Raw genomic sequence first — 25,311 nt, 5'->3', positions numbered from 1 at the left:
AAACAGCATAAGGAAAATCATGGAGGCACAAGCAGAAAGAACAAGGTATGTCCAAAAAGCAGAAAAAAGCCTAGTTTGACTAAAACACAATAATAATTACAGGTAAATAGTATGAGATGAAGCTGGAAAGGAAAGAGTTATCAGTCTATAGAGAGCCCTGAATGTCAAGCAAAGGAGCCTAAAACACACTTAGAGAACCTCTGAAGATTCCTGATGAGACGAGTTACGTAACACATTTATGCAGAAAGAAGATTGGTCTAAAGGAAAGAAGAGAATGAAGGCAGGAAGATGTGTTAATAGGCCATCACAACCATCCAGTTAGCTAGTAATTGGGGCCTGTACCAGGGTAACGGCAGAGGGAATAGAATATCTCAGTATAGCCGTTTGCACTCTCATTTTATGCTCTATTTCTGCCTTGGCCCTCTGCATTGTCCCCCACCTCCACACCAACTCAACTTCTCTCTTTTTTGATAAAAAAACTACTGAAATTCAAAACTGTGCCACTTAAATATTCTACATCTGACAGGGCTTTGTCATTACTGTTCCCACAACTAGAATTGTTTTATAAGGAGAGCAGTAAGACCCACATGGTCTCGCTGGTTTGACACACAGGCTAGAGGCACCATCTCCTCCAGTCTTTCCCACATTCCTTATGTTGAAATTCACCCAAGGGAACCCTCCAGGGCCCTATATTCAGAGATGTCCACAAAACTGCCAGGCATCCACACTTGGACAAATAAACTACTGACACTGACTCATATTTTCTCATCTTCCATAGTCACATTAATCTCTTATTTTATATATGTGTTTGTGTGTATATGATATTATATATTATATATAATATATATTCTCCCTATCTCATCACAGATTCATATTACTCTTCATTCCCCATGCAAGTATCCTATTCCCATTCTCTGTATATACTCAATAACTCTCCATGTTCTGTCATAACCACCCAGTAGCTTGCTTTCTAACCATGTTCATTCCACTGATTACCAGTATTAGCAGAATTTCCTGGCTCCTCCTTCATAGCCCAGTAGCAGGGACCAGGAATTAATAACTACAAAAAGCCATGAGTCCTCTTAAATCACATCCACAAATGTCCTCCACAATTTAACACATATCCAATCAGTTGCCAAATCTAGTAGTTTCTACCTCTACATCTTTCATATCTGTCCCTCTAGTTTCACTCACATAGCTACCACCCTAGTCCAGACCTTCACCTCTCACCTGGACCATGACAAAAGCTTCCTAATTGATTTCCTATGTTCAAGTCTCTCTCCTCTACAAACAATCCTTAACATAACTGTCAAACAACTGTTGTATGTCATTCTCCTACTTAATAAATTCCAGTGGCTCCCTATTACGTCCAGGACCAAGTATAAATTCCTACGTATGACATTTAAAGCTCTTTACAGTAACCTGACCCAAACTACTTTTCCATCCTTATTGTAAGTTACTTCCACTCAGACAATGCAATCCAAACACATTAGTCTTATTGTTGTTTGTCATACACCTAATCTCCCACCTCTGCACCTTTGCACTGGCTGCCCACTATGGATGGAATGCACTCCCTAGTCCCTTCAAGACTAAGTTCAAGTGCCACCTTCCACACAAGAATACATTCATATTCTCTCTCTCTCTCTCTCTCTCTCTCTCTCTCACACACACACACACACACACACACACATGTGTATATACCCCATATGTTTTCTCCTTTAGAAAGACTACAAACTCCTTAAGTCCTTAGGGGCTGGACAATTTTTACTTCTATCTTTGCATCTTCAGCACCTCGAAGCATATCTGGCAATATTGTAGGCATTTAATAAAATTGATTGATGGCTAAGAGGCTGCTATATCAATGTGGCCAATTCACTTCATTCTAAGTTTTATTTGATTGAAAGAGTAATATGTGTGTGCATGCTTGAACATTATATGCTGTCTTGCATTATAGACCAAATCTTTTCTGTGTTAATATCTCTCCAACATATAAGCTCTTTGAGAGCAGGTCCAGGATAAATACTTTTTTCTTTTAATATTCCACAGTGGAATTTCACAATACAGGTAAGGAATGTATACTAATTAAAAGCATGTTTGTTTGATCAATTGACTATGAAGTCAGAAAAAAAAATAGATTGATGGATATAGAAATAAGATAAGGTTTGATATTAAAATTGGAAGAGAGGGTTATAAAAGTTATTCTAATGTCAAGCAAGTTTTCTGGTAAGAAAAACCAGGTCAGTATCAGTCAAACAAAATTCTTCCCTACACATTTCTGTGTCCTTGTTCTACAATGAACAGAACCTTTATCCACTGCAGATTAGCAATCAACATTCTAATTAATATATGACCCACATCCATGGACTTTCAATCCATATTCAGGATCCTCAGGGACTGCAGAATACATAGAAAGGGATATAAGGACAAATATCAGAAACTGAGACACCAATGCTACCAGCAGCACTAAACAGTTGGAAAGCAGAGAATATTTTGACATGGGAAATTATAACATCTCTGGACTTTGTAGATGACTTAAATTTCTGTCCTCCCCCTTAAACACTTCACCATTCTTGCTTTCTAGTCTCCCTGTAACTCAGGCATTGCTCTATAATGTCTAGATGGAAGTATTATTGAAGAAGCAAGCAAACAAACTCATATTTGCCTAGTGGTGGCCAGAAGAGAGGTATAGCAATTCAGAGAGGCAGTTACCACCCACCATTTAATACAGAATCAACTGATCAATCAATTTACAGTATTATGTACCAGTCACTGTGCAAAGCACTTATGTACCAGTCACTGTGCAAAGCACTGAGGATACAAACTAAGACAAAAAACAGTCCCTGCCCTCAAGGAGGTTACAATCTAATGACAGAAACAACATGCAAATAAATAAATACAAATATATACAAAGCAAGCTATATACAGGATAAATAGGAAATAATTAACAGAGGGAAGGCAATGTAATTAAGATGGGTTGGAGGAGGTTTCTTGTAGATGGTGTGATTTTAGCCAGGGAGTTCAGTAATCAGCAGGAAAGAGTTCCAGCCTTATGAGATAGCCAGAGAAAATGCCAGGAGCTGAAAGATGGACCATCTTGTTCATGGAATAGCCCTGAAGCCAGTGTCACTAAATAGAATATCTGTTGGAAAGTAAAGTGTAAGAAAGACTGGAAAGGTAGGAGAGGACTAGATTATGAAGGGCTTTGATAGCAAACAAAGAATTTTATGTTTGATCCTAGAGGCAATAGCAAGACACTGTAGCATACTGAGCAGGGGTTCATATGATCAGACCTACAATTTAGGAAAATCACTTTAGTGACTAAATGAAGGATGGATTGGAGTGGGGAGAGCCTACACTAGAGAGGTGGCAGCGTCAGAGGAGAAAACAAGGCATATTCAAGAGATGTTGCAAAGTACACAGCTTGGATATGGGGGGTGGGGTGAGAGACAGTGAGAAATCCAGGATGACTTCTAGTTTGAGAGCCATGAGAGGTTTGAGGAAGGATGAAAAGGTTTGGAAGAGTTGCTTTGGAGAAGGGGATAGTGAATTGATAAGGGAAGTATAGTAGGATTGCCTAGCAGCAGTGAGGGCCCAGTTGAGGTTTTGTAACAGAAATTTGTCATGGACCCAGTCAGAATTGTTAGGTGATTTTCTCCAGCTTTGTTCAGCAGCAAGTATGTAGGAGTAAACTTGAGGCTTGACTGGATGAAAATTCAGTATGATAAGGGGGCTAGGTATTCAAAAGCAGAGGACAGTATAGAGTTGAACTGGTTCACCAGGGTCAAGATAGGGAAAAGAGGAAAGAGTGGTTAACGTAAGGAAGGAGACCTGGGACAGAATTAAGGGGTTAAGGGATTGAAGGTAATCATACAGTGTGGACAAAGAGTAGGGTTTTATAAGGGAAGGAAAAGAGAGAGGTGAAAAGCCAACAGAATATGGTTGGATAAGGGAATTTCAGAAATTCTTTAACAAAGAGGTGGCACATTTGTGGGTGATAGCAAGATCAAGAGTATGACCATATTTGTTGCAGCTGAGGTGGGGTAGAGGTAGTACATGGGAGGTCAGTAGGTTGAGGAATTGAATGGTTAGGGTTTTTGAGAAACAATCAATGTGTCTGTTGAAATCCCTAAGTATAAAGGTAGGAATTGAGGAAAGAATAACTGTGAGCTTAGTATCAAACTCATTGAGGAAGGAAGGAGAGTGGTTGTGGTGGTGGGAGGTGTATGCAAACAATAGCTGCCAAGATTCTGACTGGGTGGTAGATATGAAGAGCATGAACCTTAAAGGAAGATAGATTACAGATGATGGAAGAAGGAGGACCTGGAAGTGCCAATGGGGAGCAAGGAGTATTCCAACTCCCCTACCTCAACCAGTGAGCAGAGGAGAATGAGTGAAGGTGTAGCTAATATTAGAAAGGGTGGCCAGATAAGCTATACTATCAGGGGAAGCCAGGTTTCAGTAAGAACTAACAGAAAGAAGGAGTGGGAGAGGAAAAGATTTAAGATGAAGCAAAGTTTGTTGCCTATGGAACAGGCATTCCAGAGGGCACAGTGGAAGGGCTGGGTGGAAACATTGGGATGTCGGGGGTGGGGGGGTAGTTGAAAGGGATGGGAATGAGGAATTTGGTGATAATGAGTATGTGGAATTTGGTTATAGGAGTTCAGAGTCACTGACTGAGATGTGAAGTGTACGACCTGGTATGAGAATGTTCCTCTACCCTCAAAGGACTGGCAAAGCAGAAGATGGGAGGCCTGAAGTTAAAGGGAGGATTGCTCTTCTTTGCACTAGATTCTCCACATCCCAGTTGGGAGATTGGGCTGGCAGTAGGAGGCAGAAGATTCTGGTGCTAATTCAGATGGAAGTGGTTGCTTTGGGGCATATGGAAGATGCTCTGTATGGCCTCTACTAGCCTTTCCTCAGCAGACATGCTGCTTTCAGCAGGAAATGTGGGCTCAAAGCAATACAGTATAATCTGAAGTCTTCTCACCTGAGGAGGCTGGTTATGAGGTTGCAGTAGGAAGAATAATAGATTTGCAGATGGAAAGGATCTCAGAGATTATCTAGTCCAATGCCTTGATATAACATGTGAAGAAATTGAGACTCATGGGGTTAAATGACTTCCCCAAGGTCATATAATAGTAGTGGTAGATATAGCCAAGTAGATACAAGACTAGTAGAAAAGATGAACCTAAGTACACTGGATAATCCAAGTACAACACTTTACACTCTACTATGAACTCTGGTCAACAGCACTAATAGAAGGGCAGCATGGTATAAAGGGAGAAGGACTAGTATCACTCCAAGGTACCTGACATCTATAGATCTAAGATCTCCACTTTCATGCTTATTAGTTATAAAACACTGGGTAAGTCAGCGAATAATGATAATAGCTAACATTTATAGAGCACCTATTATGTACCAGCCACTTTGCTAATTGCTTTACAATTATTTCATTTGACTCTCACAACAACCCTGGGAGGAAGGTGCTATCATTATCCCCTTTTTACAGAGGAGGAAACCGAAGCAAACAGAGGTTAAATTTCTTGCCCAGGGTCACAGTCTCTCTAATCTTGTTTCCTCATCTGTAAATTGAGAATAACAATACTTGTACTGCGTACCTCACAGGATTGTGGTGAGGTTTAAAATGTGAGATATCTGTGAAAATTCAACTATACAAATGTTTAAAAAGGTAAAAGTCCAAATACTTTAGTGAAGGCACTTTACAAGATTCCAACCTACCTTTCTAGTCTTATATTGCAATACTCCCTCTCATTTAATCTATACTGCAGCCAAGCTAAACTATTCATTCTCTTTTCCTGTAAAGGTCTATATATCCCCATTTCCTGTCTCCAAACCTTTGTTCATACCATTCTCCATACATAGAATGAACTCTCCAACCTTTAAAGCTCAACTAAAATGCTTTTCACCTGCCAGTAGTGATCTTTTCCTTATCTAACCTCATGCTATTAGGGGGAGGGGGTTTGCAGGGAGTAAGGATAGATAAGGATGGCACTGTAACAACTCCATTCTTTGTGCTTTTCTTGTATGTTTATATTATGATTTATATTTTAATTTATGTCGCTCTGTAGGCATAATTCCCAGTTCCTTGAGGAGAGGGAATATCCATTCTCTTCTTTATACCTGGTGCTAATACAATATCTGAACTACTCATTTAACATATTTAACATACTATTTGAGTGAGACTCTAGTGTCAACTCTGAGCATTTTTTTCATCTTTAAGTTTTTTAACAAATTTATTTGATAGCCCCTAGTACTTTGATAGCTCTGCATTTTTAATGGATAAGCTACCAGAAAATTCAGAAAGAAAAGACATAGTAATTACTCTTGTTAATAGGGTACCAAAGAAGTCATTTTGATTTCTAAACCATGAATGTTAGTGCTTGGCACATAGTAAATGCTTTATAAATAAACACTAAAGCTTTTGTCAAACTTAAAAAGCAACTGCTTTGACTATCAGTTGAATGATGGGTACTCAATGCTTTGACCTACATTTATATCTTCATACTTAATTGTATAACAGATGGATCAGGCAGTGGTGTTACCACTTAGATGTGTAAGCATTTTACTTATAGTGATCCAAAGAGCCTTAAATTGAATAGGATATTGTGCTAGAAACAGGGTTCAGTTTGGCTAAATGAAAATAATCTAGCATATTAAGTACGTGAAATAGTAACAGAAAAAAATATATACTATTGTATAATGCAACTTCTCAAAATTTATCCTTTAACATATAAAACATAAAATGTGAAAAACTGGACTTTGCTTATTGTTTGGGTGATATGAATGTTCTAGATCATTTTCTATATCAGCACTGCTATTGATTCTTCTATCTACATCTTCCAACTAAACATTATAGATTTTATTAGTTCTATTCCTGACATCAATTACAATTTTTCTTTAAGCAGAATGCCCATTTAAGCTGTAAAGTATCTATGTACATATCCCATTTAATTAAATTTTATCTTGTACATGTGTTACATTTCCATATCTACAATACTATTTTGCCTACAAAACAAGATAGGACTATTTCATTGATGAAGAAAATGAGGCATGTCAAGGTTAAGTAAATTGTTCAAGGTCACATAATCTAGAACACATTTCTCTTGACTCATAGACCAATTTCCTTCTACTAAATTACATGAATCCGAAAAATGAAATCCCCAATTATCCCCTGAATCATCTGATTTATTTCTTCTTCTAGTCAAAATAATCATTCTCTCAATCCTCCTGCCACAGTAAAACAGTGCACACAGCAATCTCTTAATAAATGTTTTTTCATTCATTTACTCAATAATTGTCATGATTTTGAAACACACTCACCTGGCTAGGACTTTTTTTTAGTAATGGTACAAAGTTTTGCTTCACTATTGGCTATGTTTCATTTATCACAAATAAAAGCAAAGTAAGGAAGAAATTGCAGATGTAAAAGCTAGAAAGACCTTAGAAGTTATCTAAAGCAACCCTTAATTGTAAAAACGAAGAAACTGAGGCCCAGAGAGATTAAAATTTATTTCCCCACACAAGCAATATCGGAAAGGCAGGGGTCCTTCGACTCCAAAGCTATCCTAAGCTCATACCTACTCCCACCCACCTTCATCTACACCGACACTATTATTTATTTCTTTATTTCAGCTTCACATACAGCTTACTTCCATAAAGTATTTAAAGCAGCTTAGCGACACTAATAGTTGCTGCCTAAAATGTACATCGTAATAAGGTGAAAGCAAAATCTGATTTAAAAGCTCCACAGAACAGAAATAGAAACAAAGAGAAACATTTAACTACGACTTTTGTGTGGTCTGAATTCTTTTGGGACAACGGACCCGCCCTGGTCCTCCTCTATACGAATCAGTGGCGACTTTCCCAGCACTCTCCTATATCGCCTTTTCTAAACAATTACATCATAGGATTTAGAGCTAGAAGGGGTTTTAAAAGATTATTCCCCTTCAATTTCCAGATGAGAGAACTGAGATTAAATGACTTGCCCAAGGTCATCCAGGTAGTCATTGGTGATGACAAAACTGAATTCTGATCTTGACTCCAACTACAAAGCTCTTTACACTACATCATCTCCCTTACCAAAAGAGAGACTACTGAACTTTTTTTTTTTCACATTTTTTTCCCCTGTGTGAGCGCGCGTGTGCGTGTGCGCGCCTACAGATAGCATTACCTCCCAAGGAGCACAGAATCCCACAGGCCCAGGTTCTTTTCGCAAGTAACACCTCATGGGTAGGAAAAGTTAGCAAAACATTTCTACCAGTCTAGGGAGAAGGGAGAAAGGAAAAAGGCTTTAGACCTGACCGAGCTGTAAATATTAAGTACTTTACGTCCTACTTCAGTTCTCCTCAACTTCCCCCACCCCCCAAGGAGAGAAGAAACAGCCAGTATCGGAAACTCGAGAAAAAGAAAGCGACCCAGGAGTACAAAGGCTGACCTTCTTTCCTCAGCCCTGGAGCTCTGGACGCAACCCTACTCCCGCGGAACCTGCGAACTTCAGCTTTGGGGTGGCAAAACCCCAACCTTTTCCTTCCCGGGGCTGAGGCGTAAGCAATTTGCTAAACGGGTCAACGACTCGCTCAGCCCTAGGGAAAAGCCCAGCAGTAGCTTACACCTTCCAGCCCGCAAGCCGGGGCAGCTGCTGGAAGGGAGCTCTCTTCTGCTGCGGAGGAGAAAACAAAAACCAAAAGACAAAAACGTGTAGCTTGCAGTTTCGAGGTACCGGCTGCGCTGCCTCCTCGCCCCTCACTGCCCGGCCAAGAGACGTTTTGCCCAAACCGTGAGCTACCTGGGCTTGAGCTTTCAGCGTCCCCCCCTCCGCCACTGACCCCGCCGGAGAGGAAGCGAAGAAAGACACTTACCAGGCATGCACGCCCCCACCTGAGAGGGGCTTCTAGCTGCCGCAGCTCCTCGCGCAACCTCTCGCGCCGCCCGCCCCGGGGATGGGTGAGCAGCTCGCGCCTCCCCCCCGCCAGTCCGCCTTCCGGGCGGGGGAGGGGGGGAGCGGCGGAGAGGGGGAAGCTGCGCCCGCACCTACTCAAGCGAAACAACCCAGCTGGGGCCGCCTCTCCCCAGCCCCACCGAACATCCAGCCCGCCCGCCTGCCCCGCAGCATCCCCCGCCCCCCCGCCCCCCCGCCGCGCCCCGCCCCACCCACGCCTGCCTATCTGCTTAGCCGTCCCTTCCCCGAGCCTCAACTTCTCTGCCCTTCACTTGAGCTCTCCGAAATCCGGGGCCAAGTTTCTCCCACCTTGAAAAGTTCGCAGACGGGAGAGGGAAAGCCCTCAAACCAACTTCGGGCGCTCCCTGGCCCCCAGCTGTCTGAGGGCAGCTTCCCGGGGAAGCGCGACCTCTCCCGACTCTGCGACTCGCGACAGTGTCCTCCCCCTCCCTCCCGCAGCCGCGCGGGCCGGCGAGGTTGGTCCGCTGCGCTCCTGTTCCAGCCAGGCACCGAAAAGGAGAAGAGGAGGAGGAACAGCAGCGGGCGGGGAAAGGGGTGGGTGGTGGGTGATGTAGATCCCCTCTCGACTGCCGGCAGTGTGGTTGTGCAAATAAAACCACTTCTGGGGATTTCTGAGCTATTTATTTTCCTCTACACGTGAAACAAAGACTGTTTCTCCCCCACCAGTTTGAATGCGATAACTATTACAGGCTATATTCTAATGAATCCGGAGCCATTCAATTCTATGCGCCTTAGCCAAGTTCTGCCACACTCATTTCTTGTTAGGATCAACATCTTCGCTTGATAGGGACAGCAAACATAAAAGTACCTCTTTGTGACAATGAAAGAAACATATTTTTATAACACTTTCAGGTTTTCAGAATGCTTGCTTCAGAATAGCTCTGCGAAGTAGGTACCACGTGTACCATAATCCCCATATAACAGATGAGGAAATTGAAGCCCTGAGAAGTGACTTGCCCCAGGATCACGTGGCCATTTAAGTGTTACAACTAGAACCTTTATCGTTTGATCCCAAGACCGGTGCACTTTTCACTCCTCGAAGGTCTTTCTCCTAGCTAAACTTTATACAGTTTAGTGCTTTAAGTTTACAAAGTACTTTACCTCAGTTATCTCATCTAATAATAATAATGATGGTAAAAGCCTACCTGTAAATAGCAAAGTTTGCAAGGCTCGTTTGCGTCCATTATCTCATTTGGTTCTCAGAACAGCTACTGTAACGCAAATCCTAGAATTACAATTATCCTCATAGTACATATCTTTGTAAGGTGGCCATGGGCTCTGGTAGGGGTGGGAAATGGACACGGAATTCGTGTTTAGACTTGGGCAGGCAAATTCACTATCCTTCTTTACTCATGGATGCCTTCATGGAGGAAGTACACAATTTCTAAAACTTCTGGAAGTGAGAGATGGTAACCTGGGTGAAGAGAGCTTTCAGGGAATACACCGAATCCTCAGAAGTGGATTAGAGTGGATAATGGGACTAAAAATACATTAAGAAATTGAATCCAATAGAAAAGGAAGGGACAGGCTCTAGTACAGGAAACAAATGAAGTAAAGTGGTCCAATTTGGCTTCTGAAAAACTTTGAAGCAGAGATGAGGAAGCTCTTGAACCTGACTTGAAGTATAATGGAAAACCATAGTCTTGTTCTAAATTGGGAGTAGGAGCTATAACTAATCTTCATTTGTAAATGTAATGAGTGATATATTGTGAGGAAAGACAAATTTGGTAATTTAAAATAGAGATGTAGTTTTTTTTAAACTCATCGCATTCTTGAGAAGTCATATGTAAATCAAATCTTATGCTCTTAAAATATAAATTCATTGATAGCACTCCTGGTTTAAGTGCAAGTCCTTTTGTAATGGAAATAATCTTCCATATTTTTTAACTTTTTAAATTTCTGGGGCTTTTTAATTACTTGCTTTAAGTTTACCAGATCTATACTGTTACAGAATCAGAGACAGAGGGAAGTCAAAAGTCTCCTAGACCACGCTCATGCTGTACCTGAACAGAAATTACCCTCTCCCTTTCACATCTCTGCCAAGTGGTCATCCAGATTTCATTTGAAGACTTGTAGGGAGAGGCAACCCATCCTGAGGTGACCCATTCCAGTTCTGGATAGCTTGAGTATAATTTAAGAATCTTCCTTTCTTCACCTTTCACCCTTTCCTCCTAGTCCCACTCTCTGGGACTATATAGAGCAACTCTAATCCCATTGATTGGAGTTATAAAATATTCTCTCCCCAGTTAGAGGAGTGCGTGATTTCCCCTTCCTCTCTTTAGAAGTTTCAAGAAGCAACCCTGAGTAATTTGAATAACTCCACCCAGATAACCCTAGGGGAATTGTGGAAACAATGAAAAAGATGAAGTAGTGTTCTCAGGAGAGTGGAGCTGTGGGAGATGCTGATGTTCATACTGATGGAGATACTGATACTGATGTAGAAAGTCACTGCTTGGGCACCAGAGGAGAAAAAAGTTGCCCTGAGTCAATATGGAATTAAGAGGAAAGATATATTTATATGGTATAAGGACAAGTGTCTTTCTAACTCCTAGGACAATTCATGTGTGCTATCTGGGGCCACAGGAACCGCAATATAAGATAAAGCTTCAGCATTTGAGTTTTGTGGAGCTTCATTTTGGAGCTGAGATACAGAAGGCCAGGGGTTCAAGAGAAAGAAAGAATTTCCTTAGAAAAAGGAATGCCTTCCATCTGCTGGGAGCCTGGAAGAACTGCAGGAGGTGTGAATTGCTGGAAAACTAACACTAGGTAGCCAACCAGAGAAGTCATGAAGTGAAGCACTGATAAAGAGGAAGAACTCCCTTCCCTGTCATCTCCAACTGTACCCTACCCAAGGCAATAATGTAAGAGATTATAAAAGTTTCTGAGGAGGGTTGTCCACCAGCAGGCACTGTTTTCCCATGGATTCTCATGAGTTCTGTTGGTGTCTTGTGCATCTATGGGCTTAAAAGTGAAGTTAGTGAATTACACTATGGATGCATGGAGGAGTGTCAGATACTATTGTAAGTAACAACAATGAACCAAAGAAGTGAGAAAATCCCTAAAGCCTCTGAGACAAGGCTTGCATCCCTCTTCCATGTTAGTCTTTCAAATATTTGAAGACCATGATTATGCTTGCCACAAGTCTTTTTCTTTAGACTTTCAATCATATTAGATTACTCAAAATTCAAATTCAGCTCAACACATATTTATTAAGAAGTAATGGAAGAAAAGTGAAGTGAGCAGAACCAGGAAAATGATTTCTACTGTAAAACCAATATTGTAAAAGAGGAGGCTTCTGAAAAACTTAAGAAGTCAAATCAACCATAATTCCAGAAGACAGTGAAGAAGAAGGTTGCATACCTCATGTTAGAAAAATGGTGGACTAATTTGCAGAATGAAAAACACTTTTTTTTTAACATGGCCAACATGGGCATTTGTTTTGTTGATAATACTCACATGGTAAAAGAGTTTTGTGGTTTTTTCTTTTCTTTCCTTTCTCCTTTCTTTCTGCCCTCTCCCCATGCCTTTACACACAGAGGGTAAGAGGGCAGAGGGGTAAGGTAAAAGGGAGGAAAAATACTTGATAATTGAAAAAAATATTTTAAAAAAAGAAATGAGTGTAACAACATTGTCTTTGGAATCAGAAGACCTAGGTTTGAATCCTGATTCTATCACTTATTTCTTTTGTGACCCTGGGCAAACCATTTAACAATAATAACTGACATTTATACAGCACTGTATATTAATTATCTCATTTGATCCTAACAACAACCTTATAAGACAAGTGCTTCAGATATTAACTATTTTAAAGAAGAGGAAACTGAGACTGAAAGATATCAAGTGATTTCCCCTAGGAACACACAAATAGTGTCTAATGCAGGATTTGAACCCAGGTCTTTCTGCCTTCAAGTAAATAGTTATAGTATCTATACTAACAGGGATAATATATTTATGATATCTATTTCACAAGGTTACTGTGAGGAAAGCACTTTGTGAGCAGGGATATACCGGAACCAGTTCTAACTGGCTTTTAATAGCCTGTTAAATTTTCAGTGTAAGCATTTACCCCTGAGAATTAGCAGTTGCTTCAAATCAGAGCTTATTGTTTTGTTGATCATCTACACTTAGAAAATGTTAATAATTCAAACTAAACTTAAAAGCATGTGTACATACATTTTCCTTCTCCACCCCCACCTCCCCAAAGCAGTTGTTAAACATTTACCATCACACTCCTCTTACTCTATAAACATTGCTTGAGCTCAACCAGAGGGCAGTAGAAGGCTCAGGGAATATCATCCCCTGGTGACTGAAGGCTAATTAATAATAATAATTAATAATAATAATGTAATTTGTGTAGGACTCTAAAGTTTACAAAGTGTTTCTTATTCGTTATCTTATTTGAGCCTCACAACACCTCCGTTTGTAAGTTTAAAGGATTATTTAAATGTGAGTTATTATTTTGTGCAAGGCCTGGTGCTAAAAAACACAGGGGATTCAAAGACTATACAAAGTTCCTGCCCTGCCCACATGAAGTTTATAGTCTAGTTATTATTAACCATTTTGAACTTTGTTTTATCTTTTAAGTCTTTTTTGTAATATGTTTACTTCACTAAAATCCTGCTATTGATGCCTTAAGGTGGCATGGAGGTGACTTTAATTTCTCAAAGGCTATGCCACTAGAACATAAATTTTGGCAGACTCTAATAAGCTAGAAAATGTTCAGTACAAACTAGATGAAGGCTAATGAGCAGAAGGTTAGCCACCAGTTGACAATTTTTTTTAACCATAGAAACTCATAAAACCAATTTATTAGGAGGTTTTAATCTTTATTAATAAAGCAAGCATTCCCTCAGATCAAATCACAAATCTTTTAAATAGTGAAGTATATGCTATAGTTGTTTTTGTTGTTGTTGTTGTTTTAGAAATGGCTATAGAAAAATATTTGAGTAGTATAAGTAGACACTTAACAATTCTGTGATTATACATCCATCATTATAATTTTATACTTCACTTAATTGCAAGCACATTGGGTTGAACAGGAAATAGGCTACCATTAATTGCATAAATTTGACAGGCTGCAAACAGATACAGATCTATGGATTATTGTTTGGTGAGAGTGGTTTTGTTTTGCCTGTTGGGGCCAGCTCTTGTGGCTTTAAATTATATGCTAGTCAAATTTTTACAATTTCATGGATTTATTTATTGTGAGTCATTTAATTTTTTAAAAATTGATAAAGTCATAGAAGGTTCAAACTGGTAAGAACCTTAGAGAATATTTATTATAACATAGCCCTTAAAAAAAAACCAGTTAATAACAATGAGACCCAGAGGGACCAAGTAACTTGTGCCTTTATTTCCCCAATGTCTTCATTTTCCCCTGGGGAGTTTATCCTCAGATTCTGCTCCAGATCCCTGATGAAGCATTAGTGCTGACTTCTAAATCACATCACATTTGTTTTCCCAACAATAGACTGATGGGAAAAACACAACATCAGAAGAATCAAAGAAAACAGGTTAGAAAAAAATAAGAAAATGGTTGCAGGGGAAAAGCAAAAACTGGTTGATTGTTGCTGTTTATATCAATAGACTTTAATACAATGTACTACATTCTAAATGTCCTCTAAAGCCTGTTCAGTTAAAAAGAAACAAGATATCTCTCAACCCAAGAATTATATTGGTTCTTGGAATCTAGGTATTGAAGTTTTACAGATCAGTACAAACAATTATTTACAAGAACTAGAAAAGTTTAAATATTATTTAGACACATTATAATCAGTGGTATATCTGGGGAACCCAGAACCTGACACAAGATAGCCTAGTGGCACGTCTGCAGCTAATTGTTCCAGGTTTCCTAGATAGTCACAGAGGAATAGTAGGAATCTTCAAATGCCAGCAACTACTGTGACACTGGACATTGGACTTTGGCCTCTTGTGTACCCTTGGCATGGTGGGAGCTATCATGCATTCCCCAGTCCTTACGAGGTGTCCTGAAAGTTGTGAATCCATAGGGACAGAAGTGCTCTAAGCTCAGCAATGAATGTACACTCCGGCATGACTAGTATGCACAAAAGGTTAGCATACTATGCTTTATCTTTGCTGTTCCCATTTACAATTGTACTTGTTACAGAAACTGATTATAGTTAAGTTTTTAAATGACTAAAGTTATTAGAGTCACACGATGTTTTGAATATTTATAGCTCACTAGCAAAGTAATTAGATACTGCCAAAAGATAAACATAGTATATCTTTCAAAAAGCAAAAATAGAATAAAATAGGAAGACAATAAAAACAGAGACACTGGAAATCCTAGACCAGAACTATTAAGTTCTGACAACTTTCAGTACATACATCAGAGCATCTCACAGCACATGCCTGCCCTATAAGTACCTTTCCTGTCTCTTAAATGACATCAAAGTCTGCCTAGGCTAGCACCATTACCTAATGCTTTGACAGGCAAGAGTGAATAGAGTAGCCAAGATTGAGAGAGGATCCCTAAACGGTATGGTGGATGGGTAAATAAGAAATCAAGATTAGGGTTGGAGATAAAAAATAGAGACTGGATCTGAGCTGTTGAAGAACAGGGCTGGAGGCTGAAGGAAATAATACTAATGAGATAGTGAGGAGGAAACAAGTTTCCTTCCTTGACTTTCTTCCATTCCTACTTCTTCTTTTCCTCTCCCCATCTGATAAATGAGGGCATTGTACTATATGATCTCTAAGGTCCGTTATACCTCAAAATCCTGCATGACCCATTTTTTTCCTTTCCTCATTCCCTCATGTTTCCCTTTAGTACCATAAGCACTAGAGTGAGGTAAGAAGTAGAATGTTGAAAAGTATTTTAATTGAAATATAGGATCATGAATTTGCATCCTCCTTTACAGATGAGGAAGCTGAGGTCAGTAAATGTTAAGGTATTTGTTCAAGGTTGCAAAGGAAGTATGTACCTGTGGTTTGAGGGGAAAGCAGGAAGGAGGAGAAAGAAATCCCTAGGGGCAGGAGAGAGGGAAAGGGATTTCCTATATCAGACGACTGAGGATCCCCCTTTTTATGTATGGTATATAAATTGGATTTCTGTCCATTATGTTTCTACATATATACTGTTTCCTCTTCATTAAATATGTCTAAACTAATCCAGAGGCTACTGTGAAGGAACAGTCAACACAGAGAGAGCACCTGAAACACACACACACACACACACACACACACACACACACACACACACATACACACAAAGAGAGAGAGAGAGAGAGAGAGAGAGAGAGCAAAAGAGAAAGGAAAGGACCTCCCAGAAAAGACTACCCCAGATTCAAGGTACTCTGTGGGTTTATATCCACTCAAAAACATAGTTCACGAATCCTTCCAACAAGTTTCTCTTTATTAGTTATCCTGAGGACAAAATTAGTTCAAACCAAAGGCATTTAATGAAATATCATAGGAACAAAAAAGAGCAATAAATCATTCCCTATCACAAATCTGAGGCATACTCTCCCCCCAAACATTATCATACATAGGGAATATGCATGAAGAAGTACACATCAGAAGAATATGTTTGGTTATGGGACCACTCCAACCCTTCAAAGCTACTTTTTTCTTCTGTTGATGCAATCACATTGTACCTATCAAGCTTGTTCCTTGCTAACCTCTGCCAGATGAATATACTCAGCTAGTAACTGGATGCTACTCTATTTAGATGCATCATCCGCTGAACATGTAATCTCTCCAGGCTGCCATCAGGCATACCTTCATGGGGCAAGTGGTTGCCAAGCTTCATCCTACTTCCAGTTTCAGTTGGAGTCCTTAGCTACAGTGCTTTCTTTCTCATGGGAAGAGTAGGCTTTGCTTTGCCCTCTGCTATGGACCTAACAAGAGGCTTCCATAGAGGAAAAAAATCTTCCCAGATTGTTCCCCTCAAGTTGTGATCTATCTCAGCTAGAAAAGATTTCATTTTTTAGCAGACCTGTCCCCCATGAATCAAATGCTTTAGAATACATTCCATAGCCACAGATGTCTTCAGGCTCAAGTCTATCTTTGAGCTCCACTTTCTCAGGGATTCAGCTTCTCCCCCTGACACCTCACAATGACTTAGAGGTTATATCCAATGGTTGTTTAAACTATACCTGGTCATCATCTATGTGAAAGCAACTCTTCAAGGAATTGACAAGAGCTCTATGGTTCAGGATCCCCTAGTTTCTCAAATCTAAAACCTATATGAATAGATGAACAGATGGGCGGGGGTGGGAGGAGGAATGTACAACAGAGGAAGTCACATTGACAAAACCAAATCCATCGAGTAAGGTCATTATGTTTCCCCTGCCTAGCCATATTCCTAATAATAATAATGATAATGACAATGATGATGATGATGATGATGATGATGATGATGATGGTGTTGCTGATGATGATAAATAGCTAACATTTATGTATAGTGCTTACTCTGTGCCAGGTACTATGCTAAGCATTTTACAGTTATCTCATTTGGTCCTCACAACAACCCTACAAAGTAGGTGCTATTTTTATCCCCATTTTACAGATGAAGAAACAGTCAAACAGAGGTTTAAGTGACCTGTCCAGGGTCACAAAGCTAGTAATTATCTGAGCCTGACTCGAGGCCCAGCTCTCTATCCATTATATCACCTATCTTTCTATATATACATATATTACATGTCTGTGTGTATACATATACAGGTAACCAAAGCTTAAAGCCTTTCCAGGCTTTCAGCTCCCTTGCACATTATTTAATAATGTTGATCAACAATGATATTAATATTTAATAAAAGAGTTCTATAATTTTACAAAGGATTGATTATTTTTTTGTATTATAGAAAACTCATGAAGGGCAAACTTATGCCAAAGAAGTTATGGAGCTTAGAGAAGAACAAGGATCCTAACTGATCCTCTGGAAATACCATCAAGTATCTCTCAGTGGTGCCAGACCCCACTCAAATATCAGTTGAAAGAATTCTCAGATGCCAGCAGGGAAGCAAGGAGCCCACACATCAAACACTCAGTAGAGGATCTGTGGTTATAGTTGAAAAAACCCCCTGCACTGAAGGAGTCCTATATCCCTACTTCTCTTCTCTCCGCCCCATCCCCCCATTCTTGATGAATCAGCTTGGAATAGAGAAATGAGGCAGGAGGGTGAGTAAGCAAAAGTGGGAGAATCTTGGGGAATTTAGTATAGGGTTATGGGGCGGGGCAGGCAAAAGGATATTAATATGTTTGAGACTAATACAGATTGCTAAAATGTGTCAGGTTAAGACGATAACATGATCAAGCCTGGAGAAGTTGCCTCAAGTAAGGTACACTAAATTGTGCATACCTTTTCATCTACATTTCCATGGCAAATTTTTTCATTTCAGATCATCAAAGGATCAGGTAAGCAAAGATCTATTATTTTAAGAAATTTTTAAAGCTACAAGACTTTGTTTTTATTTTTAAAAAAAAGCCCTGCTTGTTTCAGAAAGTCTATGCTGAAAAGCCATTTTTTAAAAAAATAATCTTGACAGTTGTTTGAATTTACTTTTTTCTTCAGGTAATAGATTCACAGTGTTGCTCCAACCCCACCCCAAAGGTAGATATTTAACAGATGGTTATTGAATAGAATTTCATAAAATGTTAGAAATAAAGGCAGAGAAGTTGAGTGGAAAGAACATGTAATTTAGAGTCAGAGGACCTAGATTTGAATATTGATTCTGCTCTTTATAACCTGTGTGACCTTAGGTAGGCACTTATCTCTTTTTTCAATTTTTTCAATCATTTATTTATTTGTAACGTTCATTTAAAAAAATTGAGCTTAGAATTCTTTCCCTCCCACCCATTATGAAGGCAAGAAATATAATATTGATTATACATGTGAAATCATGCAAAATGTTTCCCATATTAGCCACCTTGGGGAAAAAAGGCAAGAAAAATAAAGCGAAAAATTATACTTCAATCTGCATTCAAACTAGCAGTTCTTTCTCTGGAGGTGAATGGTATGATCATAAGTCCTTCAGAATCATCTTGGATCATTGTATTGATCAGAATAGCTAAGTTCTTCATTTTTGAGCATTGTACAATATTGCTGTTACTATGTACAATGTTCTCTGCTTCTACCACTTCACTTTGCATCAATTCATATAAGTGTTCCCAGGTTTTCCTGGAACCATCCTGCTCATCATTTCTTTTAGCACAATAGTATTCCATCACAATCATATACCACAATTTGTTTCACCATTCCCCAATTGATGGGCATCTCCTCTACTTCCAATTCTTTGCCACCACAAAAAGAGCAGCTATAAATATTTTTGTGCATATAAATCATTTTCCTTTTCCTCTGATCTCTTTGGGTATCTATTTGGGCCTTAGCTTTCTCATCTATAAAACTGAGGTTTATACTAAATGGCCTCTAAAGTCCCTTCCAGTTCTACTGACGTCTATAATCAAAATGACATAGACAAGACCTATCTAATCAAACTTGTTGTTTTATAGAGGAGCAAATTCATCTGTAAACTAAACCAAGAGGGTTTAATCAATTTTACCTACAGTCACACAAAGCCAGATTTAGAACTGAAATCTCTTGAACTCGACCAGTATTCTTTCCACTACCTCTTCTATTTCCCATCTTAATTTACTTACCTACATCTTAGTCCTTTTCTTTCTTATACTTCAGTGATTGAAATAATAAGATAAAACAAACCATCTTTCTTATATCCCAAATGATGTAATAATCATTATAGTCTTTCATCCACCCAAGAGAGCCATAATGGTTGCTTTCCCAAAATCATATTTGACTTAAATTTTTATTGGGCAGTACGGTATATACGATTTACATATTTTGTAGTTAGTTGTATAACGGAAGCCTGGCCAATGAAGCTTCATCCCCAGAGCATGCTCTGCTTGCTGCCAACTCACCTGGAAGAATCTGGGGAGTCAGCTTCGGGAGAAGCGTGATGATATGTAAGGAAAGAGCCTTGTTCACTGATTTGGAGCATGCAAAGACATTCTGTAACTAGTTCTGTTAAGATAATAACACAGTGAAGAGATGGATTGTTGATTGTCTGCATAGATGGAACTAGGGTACCTTCAACAAATATTAACCAGCCAAAGTGACTTCCTATTCTCTGTCCTTTTTTTTTTCTTTTTTTGCTGGCTGTGTGAGTACATGGCCCTGATGTTATTTCTGTTTGTGTTATATTTATTCTTCCTGCTTTTAGCTGAAAGAGTATTGGAGATGGCTACAATTTTTTGATCCTTGAAAGGTCGAAACAGAAAGTGCCAAAATTTTAAGAGCTAGAGTCCATGCCATGGTTTATAGAAGGCTGAAAAAATGGTGAGGCAGCAGCTCAGATCCTCAAGAGCAACTGGCTTGACCCAGACCAATGGAAGTAGAAACACAGACTTATCCATCCATCAACTATGCTGCCTTTGGAAGTGAACTTAGTGAGATGAGCACTCTTTAGAAACTACTTGCATTTAAGCCCACTCTCCCTAGGAACTGAGGTGCTGTTATAGGGAAGAGTATGCTACCAGGTATTGAGGGAAATGGTTTGTAATTTATTTTTGCTATATCTTTGCAGTAAATATCACTTTTTTAAAAGCTAATTGATACTAATTGGTTAAGTGATACTGATGGTGTGGGAAGAACATACCAGAATGGGGGCTTAAGTTTAAGCCCCTCCATTGCTTCTTGGAGGTATTCCTAGAAGAGCAGTTCTTAAACTTATGTTAATTATTAAGGCATCCATGGATAGAAAGATTTCAGGGGGTCTATGAACGTGATGGGAAAAAAATTACATTTTTATTTTTACTAACCTCTAACTGAAATTTTGCATTTATTTCCTTCAATCATGAATATTCTTAAAAAAGCATTAATCTGAGTAGTCCATGACACACACACACAAAACTGAAGAACCTCTGCTCGAGGACCTTGAGGGGAAGATGTGTCTAGCTTAGAGAGAATCAGTTCAGAGTTTCATTACAATAGTAAGATCCTTGTCAGCTATCAAGAAACAGATAACTAATACATAATACACATGCTTCATTGATGTCTATGCAATGTTTAAAAAAACCAAAAGCTAGATGAAGGCTCTCATCACATTAGATGAGCCCCCATGATGAATTTATGGAAGGACTAAGATGAGAGATACACAGGATGAGAAGGGGTTCAGAAAGGCAGTGATCTGTACCATTGGAGGGAGCTCAAAGATCAATCAAAGGTCAAAGATGTAAAATTCTTGGTAATTCCTGAACTTTTGCATGTTAGTTTCCAGTGGTGAATAATTTTTAACAACAATATTTACAGAATTGCTATTTAACATGTATTTCATTTAATTAATATAATTCAACCAAAGTCCTGCTGTGGCAGTAAGTATTGTGGATATACAAAGATCCATAAGATGGGATTCCTATACTCAAGGAGCTTACAGTCAACTAGGAGACAACAGGTACAAAAATAATGTTAATACATGATAGAAAGTGAAAAGTGTCGGAAGAGCAATGCACATAAAGTGCCATGGGCATTCAGAGGAGGGAGATTATTTCTAGCTAAGGAGACCAAGTAAGGCTCCTTGGAGGAATTAATACCTTAACACACTATACAGCACATAGTTGGTATTCATTAATTGATCAGTTGATTGATTGATTAGGAAACCTGATATAACTGCCACAGAAAGACAAATTAATTGCTAGGCATAGATTTGTGGAGGTGTAGGGAAGCTCTTCTGCATTGCTTAATTATAATCCTATGATTTAAAAATTATAATCTCAGATAACCTTTAAAAAGGAATTTCATATTTCTTCTAACAAGATCGAATTTGAACTTTAATCAATTCCATATTTATGAACTCAAGTTCTCTTTTTTATAACCGCAACTCACTGTAGAATGAAACAAAACATGCAATCAATTCCAAGCACATTTTTTGTTATTATCTGTAGCAAAATAAAACAAAACACCAAGACCAAAGAGGAGCCAGCAGTTCAGTCACCCTGGACTTGCAGAACCTCCTAGCAAGCTATTAGTGACTGAGTCCAGTAGCAGTCTACTGAAATTCAACCACACACAAGCCAACAGACCCAAACCTGGGTCAGAAATTTGTTGAGCTCAGACCAGGAGGGCAGTGAACAGACCTCTTCCTGGATCACACCAATTTGGGAGCACTGAAAACTTACAGGCTCCCTAACCAAGCTGTGAAGACAGAAAAAGGACATAAAAGGACAGAGATCTGCCTCAAAAGTGAGTAGAGACCAATACTAATATAAAATCCAAATGCAAGAAATAGGCTGGAAGAATGAGCAAAAAAAAAAAAAAAGAATCTAACTGTAAAAACACAAACACAGAAAAAAGGAAATGACTTGAAAACATCTACAAGCAAAGAAGCAAAGCCTCAAAGAGAAAAAAATGCAGAATGGACACAAACCCAGCAAGAATTCCTAGACAAGTTAAAGAAAAAAAAAAGCAACAAAATTTTTTAAAATCCAAATAAGAGTGGTAGAGAAAAAATGGGGAAAAAATGAGAATTACGCAAGAAAGTTATGAAAAAAATTAACAATATATTTGAAGAAATTACAAAAGAAAACTGTCCAGATATTTTAGAACCAGAGGGCAAAGTAGACATTGAAAAAATCCACAGGTCACCTCTTGGAAGAAACTCAAAAATGAAAACTCCCAGGAATATTATATCTAAAATTCAGAGCTTCCAGGTCAAGGAGGAAATACTGAAACTATCCAGAAAGAAAGAATTCAAGTAAAGTAGAGCCACAGTGAGTACCATACAAGATTTATCAGTCCCTACTTGAAAGATACAGATGACTTGGAATATGATATTCCAGCTGGCAAAGGATCTAGTATTAGAAGTAAGAATAACCAACCCAGCAAAACTGAGTACAATCCTTTTTACTGTCATGTCTGACTCTTTGTGACCCCATTTGAGGTTTTCTTGGCAAAGACCCTGATATGGTTTGCCATATCTTTCTCTGGTTCATTTGACAGATGAGAAACTGAGGCAAAAGAAGGTTAAGTGACTTGCCCAGGGTCACATAGCTAGTAAGTATCTAAGGCTATATTGAACTCAGGAAGATGAGTCTTCCAGACTTCAGGCTTAGCATTCTCTCCACTGCACCACCTATCTGCCCAGGAGGAACAAAATGGACATTTCATGAAATAGAGGACTTTCAAGCATTCCTGATGAAAAAACCAAAGCTAAATAAAAAATTTCACAGTCAAACACAGGACTCAAGAGAAGCATAAAAAAGTAAACATGAGTGAGAAACTAAAGTCAGAAACAAACTAAAAAAGGCTCAGCTGTTTATATTTTTATATGGGGAGATAATATATATAACCCCTCAGAACTTCATCATCACCAGGTATTTTAGAGTCTAATTAAACAGACAGCTTGGGGCTGATTTTATTATGTTTGAATGATCTAAAAAAAAAAAAAGGTATGAATGCAGAGGATGAATGGACAAAACTACCCCATATAAATGGGAAAGGCACAAAGTTTGTACAATGGAAGAAATGGGGATGGAGCATATAACACTTGAACTCCACTCATATCTAAACTAGTTCTAGGAAGAAAAAATACACATACACACAGGTACAGAAATTCGTCTTACCCAACAGGAAAGTAAGAGGGAAAAGGGTTAAGAGAAAGAGGTGGGCAATAAGAGGGAGGGTAGATTAAAGGAAGTAGGGGTCAGAAGCAAAACAGACTCTTGAAGAGGGACAGGGTAAAAAAGAGGATAAGTTTAAGAGAACAGAATCTAGGAAAATTCACATTTCACAATCATAACTGTGAAAGTTAATAATAATAACTCAAATATATGGTTCCTAAAGGTTTATAAAGTGTTTTACATACATTGTCTCATTCAATCCTCACAACAATCATAGGAGGACAAATCAGTTAACTTTCAGTGCTACAGACCATTCTGTCTGACTATAAGTTGCAGAGAAAGCATTGATCTCCATTGGCAGGTCATTAGGAAGTATATCTATCAAATCTCAGGTCCTGTAAAAAAAAAAATCCCACAATCCTGTAATGTAGATGCTATTATTATTCCAATTTTACAGAGTTGGAGAAACAGGCAGAGAAGTTAAGTAACTTGTCCAGGTCACACAACTAGTATATACTCTGAGGTGAGATTCAAAACCACTTCTTTCTGACTCACAATCTAGCATGCTAGCCACTATTCCACAATACCCTTTAAGTTAAATAGTCTTTAAATTGGTTTTCTAGTAGTAGTTATCAGTCATATTGAGCCATCCAGATTTTCTCATGTGGTCAGTAGTGACCAGATGTTGTGACTGTGATAATACGAATTTTCAAAGAAGTGCTAAAGATGTAGTTTTTAGGTAGATCACAGACTTTTTCTCTGTACAAAGATAACTAGTTTTAAGGTGGAATAATAACTTTAGACTCACTTGCAACATACTTTAACCAACGAAACTAACTGGCCTTTGCATTCTTGTTCAGATGTTTGAGCATGAAGCATGTAGAGAATGCATAAATCCATTTACTACATTAAAACATTCAGATTGTACTAATAAAAATGAATAATCCCTAAATACTTTCACTGCTACTTTTCAGATTTAAAATTATGTAAATCACATAATTTACCTTTGGCATAGAATTTCTCATTTATTAATGCCTATTTTATCAAACCAAGTTTGTAAGAAATATAAAATTATCAAGATCCTTGACCAATCCTATTTTGCCTTCCTCACCCATTTTCTAAATTGACATCTCTGTGACACCAACATCAGCAGTGAGAAAGTTAATTAGCACCACACATCTTAGTATATCTTTTCCAAAATAGTTCTAGGGCAGAGTAAAATGGGTTAACAATGTTTTGGCTTTACTGTGTCTCTATCATTAGAAAAAAAAAGCATTTTCTCTGAAGTCTAACACTAATTATCTGTTAAGTGCCTTGCCTCAGAAGAGCAAGAATCTGGAGGAGATAAACGAGAAGGGAGATAGACCCTGAACCCAGAGGGAATACTGAATACAAATAGAGAAGAGACTAACTCAACCTCATGAAAATACATTTATTAACTTTACACAACTGGGACTCTAAATTATGGGTCAGTTTAAATTACCTGGGAAATTGTTTGGATTTTGTCAATCAGGGTTACAATGCTATTATGATACCACTTACAAGGAGTATTAGCTAAAGTGTGTTCCTAGCAAAGTTCACTTTCTTTAACTCAGTGCTTGTTTTCTTCTGTTGGAGTTAATGTTTAATGGGTACATACACTACTAAGTAGGAGTTTTCCATTGCTGGTGGGACTGAATAAGGAGAAAGAGAGGGAGGAGCAGAATTGCTACAGTGACCCCAATAGGAAGGCAGGATTAATA

At 38.7% G+C, this 25,311-nt stretch overlaps 1 protein-coding gene across 6 annotated transcripts in view; it reads right to left on the bottom strand.

The window, feature by feature from the left end:
* The window catches only part of PLAGL1 (PLAG1 like zinc finger 1), a 138,121-nt gene extending 128,699 nt beyond the window's left edge, over positions 1-9,422 (bottom strand). For 4 of the 6 annotated variants that reach the window (XM_027850761.1, XM_027850758.1, XM_027850765.1 and 1 more), the window contains exon 1: positions 8,880-8,952. The gene's annotated coding sequence lies outside the window, so the exon portion shown is untranslated. Of the gene's footprint in view, positions 1-8,879; positions 8,953-9,268 lie in introns of those variants that run through there. The other 2 variants (XM_027850760.1, XM_027850759.1) reach the window with 1 other exon arrangement.
* Between the last annotated feature and the right edge of the window lie 15,889 nt (positions 9,423-25,311).

This window comes from Vombatus ursinus, unplaced genomic scaffold (genome assembly GCF_900497805.2).
Source record: "Vombatus ursinus unplaced genomic scaffold, bare-nosed wombat genome assembly UNPS02009132.1, whole genome shotgun sequence".
NCBI lineage: Eukaryota > Metazoa > Chordata > Mammalia > Diprotodontia > Vombatidae > Vombatus > Vombatus ursinus.
The sequence above is the reverse complement of the archived record's forward strand: the minus strand, read 5'-3'. Positions and strand labels throughout refer to the sequence as shown.